Here is a 5273-nt window from a genome sequence, read left to right as displayed (position 1 = left end):
GTTCACGTCGCCTTTTATTTACTCATGAATAAAATGCATTCAGAAAAGTAAGTCTACATTTAAGTGAATATTCAATAAACAAAATACGTGTTGTAGTGTTGATCTGTTTCCACAAGAGGGAACACCTCACCCAGTGAATTTAAACTCACTGGTTACTGTTTTCCATCCCAGTCTGAAGTAATCTTACATATCGTTGCCTTTTTTTTTTTTTTTTTTTTTTTTTTTGCCTAAATTATTTTTAGGCAAAAGAGAGGTGGTGATTTTTCTTTTATTCTTTTTTTTTTTTGACAAAAAAAACAAAACAAAAAAGCTGACAATATTTTCCTTGTCAAAATTTTATACATGTCCAGACTCAAGTTTTTACTGTTTTTAACCAAACTGTTGAAGTATAACCACTATGAGTTACAAATGTTTTCACAGTAACTTATCCATAAGTATGGAATATCCAAAATAAAAGGAAAAACAAAAGAAAAACGCACTGGATATATGGATGGATGTTTATTTTTGCTTCACATGGGACAGGGAATAAAATCTTGAAATGCAAATAATTTTCCACCTTACTGAGCCAAGAAACTGCATAAATTCTGCACTTTTCCATATTTCAAACAATTTTGGAAGTTTGAGATACATATCAAATTGTCTACAGCCTAAATTGTTTGAATTTAAGAGGAATCTGGTATGAGGTACAGTTTATGTACAATTGGACGACATTACAGATGAGTCTTATGTTACTCAGTTGTTATTGAGGAGGTTTTAAGAAATAAAACAGCAGCTGACTTTAACAGCAGCATCAAATTTTAAATTCCAGCTTTTTGCATATTTGAGGTTCCATCTAATTTATCTGAGGAGCTTGTTTCCAAGCCAGAGCTTAATAACACAAAGTTCAATTATTGAAAACAGATGTGCTGGAAGAGGAAAACATCTAAAACAAGCAGAAATAAATCTAATCCACGACAAAAAAAAAAGCAAAACAAAATAAAACAGAGCACTCACAACTTTAATGATAATTAGAAACATAATGAAAAGATATAAAATAGCTATGTAGGCTTCAAATTTTTTGGCTCATTCTGCAAAAAGACAATTTGGAGCCCCGTTTCTTACTTGAGCAGGACTGCAAAATGCTGTATTCCAGAAATATGAATGGTTCATGATTTAATAAAACAAAAGTTTGTTCATCTGGCATGTTGTATTCATTAAAGTATAAAAAATTAGTAAAAAATATATTTAATTTTAAATTGAATTTTGTTGTATTTACTTTAATGACTACATGGGAAAACTAAAATATAAAAAAATTACATAATAAAAAAAAAAAATCATGTTAAGCTTGTGGATAAAGGGGAAAAAATTATTTAACGCACCGTAAAAATTTGATTGACATATTAGTTTGCCCCTTCTTATATAAAATGGTCAAAAGGTTCTGTACAGAATGCTATACCAATACACCTGGAAAACTTTTGGCTAAAAAACAGAATATGATGAGGAAATTGATGTGAATGAAAAATAATTAATTAAATCTGTCCATGTTTTTTGTAGAATGATCAGTCCACCTTATTTTCTTCACTTTATTAATGTAACCTGGCTCCAGTTAAACATGTGTCTCCTCTTTCCATTTAAGCGTCACACATATGGTTCTCCAAATGGATCATTTGAGTTAATAAAACCTTGATGATAGGTATAAAAACAACTGAATTTAGTGTTTCATGCAGAAGGTGGATTCCCTTTTTGAATACATTTTAAAGCCCTAGAAGAATAGAATCAACATTAATCAACATTATTCAAGAATAGAATCTACATCATCCTCCTATCAATTGATGACCGCATCCATCTTTTCTATACATTTTATCAGGTAACAAAGGCCATTTTAGATTAAACCCTATATGTTGACTCAATGACAATTACTGGCTCTCCCGAGCTAGATTTGACCCTGAGAGGTCACAGTCTGGTGACCTCCGAGGTTAATGGATTCTCCAGAGAGGCCATCTGCCGCTGGCTCCGATTGGTCACCGCATAGGTGCAAAGACTCTGGTGCAAATCACAAGGGAGAGTCATAACTTTTTTATGATTTCTGCTAAATTATTTAATTTGTAGCTAATTTGTCCCATTTAATTGCAACTAATTCCTACTGCCCTTGATTATTGACTTGCTTTAGAGTTCTGTTCATAATTACCTAAATCAGAAACTGATATTTGCAGCATCAGACAAAGCAGAGCGTCTACATGTCATGCAGCCTCATGTTGGAACGGGTCAGCTCACTGGGATTCATGGGAATGGTTTCAATGAAGCACCTGGTGTGATGGGAGCTTAGTGTCTCCTCTTGCAGGAGACTTGCACCTCTGCAGCATCACATCAGAGCCAGTAAATTGCTTGTTATTCAAATCCACTTGGCTCTGTGTAATCCATCTCACTTAGGATGGATGTCACAACTCACCCTCAACCCCCCGCCCGGGTGCACCACAGCCTCTCAAGGCCTTCAGGGTTTTTGCTGAGATTTCTAAGTTTCACAAGAATGGCGCTCATCATTTTTAAACATGTCTGCTTATGTTTTCTTCCAGCTTAAGTATGTTTTTCTTCAGGCATGGATTTGTTCCAGATAAAACTCAATTGCTGCATCTTCAACAGGAATTAAATCAAACGACATCTTGTATTTTTCTTTGACCGCATTGCACAATAATGCGTGAGCACTTTGTTGATCTTGGCCTGCCAGGTGCTTCATACTGCAGATTACATGTGCAGATCATCAGAGAAACAGAATTAAATAATGTTTCCCTGGCAACAGCTGAATTGGAGTATAAAGTTGTTGTCTCTCATTTGGAATTGACTTGACTGTTTTACCACATATATTTAAGGTAGCTCCTACCCAGTTTGTGAACACTTTTTTCATGTTTAATTCCTTAAACAGAGAACAGTTGTTTCTTTTATTGTTTTTTTTTAGCTTAAAGAGGGATCTTGCTGTCGGAGTTCTGGGAACAATGTCTCTGCTTCTTTTCTCCTCACCCCCTCTGAGCCACTTCATAATTAATTAACCAACAACAGAGAAAAGAAAGGAGAATGAAACTCTTCACTTATGCTTAATCAATATCCTCTTAATTTACAAGCTTGACGTTCAGATCATACTCTTATGTCACTCACAAGCTGCTGTTTATCCCCCCCCCTTCCTCTGCCTCCCTCCTGAACTTTTATGCTTGTATTGTTGGTGCTGAAGGTTGTGGGAGGGGAAGAATGAGGAGAAGCGGCATTAACAAGTGAAATTAAAATCCCATTCACTCTCCTCAGTCGTCCTCCATTTGGAAACCGGCCAAAGGAGAAGCAGCTGTTGGTGCGGCAGTGGAAGGGAGACGCACACAGACTGAGAAAATGAGAAGAGAAAGGCAGGAATGAACATACCGTAATCGTGCTCCCATCAATGTGAAAACCACCAGAAGAAGAGAAGGTGCCAGTATATAAAAAAAGATGGGGTTTTTTTTTCGACTCTCCAAGGTGCTGTGTGCTTTTTTAAAAATCAATCAGCCTTAATTTAAAGTATGGCAGCCCTTTATAATTTTTTATTTTACTCACCAAGATAATGGCTAAATCAAACAGTAGCTGTTCTGTGCTCATTGATTTTTCTAACTTTTTTCCACACTGCATTATTTGTCCTTTTTGGCCACTTTTGGGATCATCAGAGGCACTTGAGTTCCACTGAATATTTTTGCAAAAATAATTGGAGAAAGGTCTGAAAGATGTTGAATAAGTTGGGTCTAAAACAACTTTTCACAACCAAAAGAGGGAGAGAGAAAAAAAAAAAGAGTTCAGACGACGACTCTTTTCGGAAGGTTAGTTTCACCAACAGAACTAATTTGCTGTCGTAGATGTATCCAGTCAAGCAGATAATTTGGGCTTATTATGGGTATTCAAAGGGTTTTGGAATAATTGCATATAAAAATCTGTGCTGCCACTCAAAATCTGGTGATAGCTGAGAAAACACTTTTGCATGCAATTATTTTTGATTAATTACATGTTCCAATGACACACAGTTGAGAGAAAATGCAGCAGAGGAACACCCTCAAGGTAAGTCCGATGGAATTGTTTGTTTTTGTCTTGATGTATTAAAAACTCAGTTGTCTCTGAGATTAAGCCAACACTGCTGCCTGTAGATATGTGTGATTAATTTAGTTAACACCCCCATCACACCTTTGTGTATCTAACTTAGCTTCAGTGATGTTAAACGACACAAGGCCACTGGAGAGAAACCTTTTGTGACAGGCTTTTAACCCTAATATGTACAACTTAATTACCAAGAAAGCAGTAATGTCACAGATTTTGCACACTGAAAAGTTTCTCTATATGATCACCACAGCTCTCACACAGTGTATACTTCACATTTACGCTACATAATTAGTATTTCTTTACCCCATGCTATTCTCTGTTGTCTGCACTGATAAAGTTTCACAATCCCCTGCAGGCCAGATGCTTAAATCTGAAAGTGAAACTAAGCTACTTTGTAATTAATTCAGTGAAGAATTATCTTTATCAGCACTCATTTAGCAGTGAAATTGAATTCCCAGACAGTTAGTTGATATGGACTCATAAAATATAAAAATAAAACAGCATGGGGATTATAGAGTCAATGTATCGTACCCATTCTGACACAGTGGGACACTGGGAATACCACGCCCTTCCATCCATCCATCCATCCATTTTCTGTTCACCCTTGTCCCTTAGTGGGGTCGGGAGGGTTTACCACGCCCTTGATTCTAACATAAATGCACTACTCAAAATGGGAGAACATGAAACACATACTTCATCAAGACGTGGCAGGAGTTGTTGTTTTATGCAACTATCTTCATTTCATCAATTTATATAGATTTGCTAGATAGGAAACAGTGTGACAGCAGATGTAAGTAGAAAGTACTCATGAATAAATGCTTCTATGTTTTTTTATGTTTACTTGGTCTTCCAATCTCCAATAAGCCACAAAAGATAGAAAATTTTTACTAAACCAGATCCTGGAGCTTCTAGAGTTGCTCAAGTTGTTGGATTGCGGAATTAATTATTAATTGCTAAATGTAACCGACTGGGTTTCCTTAGACTTTTACCAGTGGGTATTGTAAACTGAACTTGATTGCTTATTGTGAATACGACCAAACTTGAATGCGTATATAATCATTAACTTAGAATTTGTATTCATAATTGAGTTCTTTGATATGACTTGGACCCATCATTTATTTTATTGGAAACAATTCAATTATATTTTGATGGTGTTTTTGTTCTTTAGCATTTTTCTGTATTTATAG

This window comes from Gambusia affinis, linkage group LG19 (genome assembly GCF_019740435.1).
Source record: "Gambusia affinis linkage group LG19, SWU_Gaff_1.0, whole genome shotgun sequence".
Taxonomy (NCBI): domain Eukaryota; kingdom Metazoa; phylum Chordata; class Actinopteri; order Cyprinodontiformes; family Poeciliidae; genus Gambusia; species Gambusia affinis.
This window is presented reverse-complemented; position numbering follows the sequence as displayed.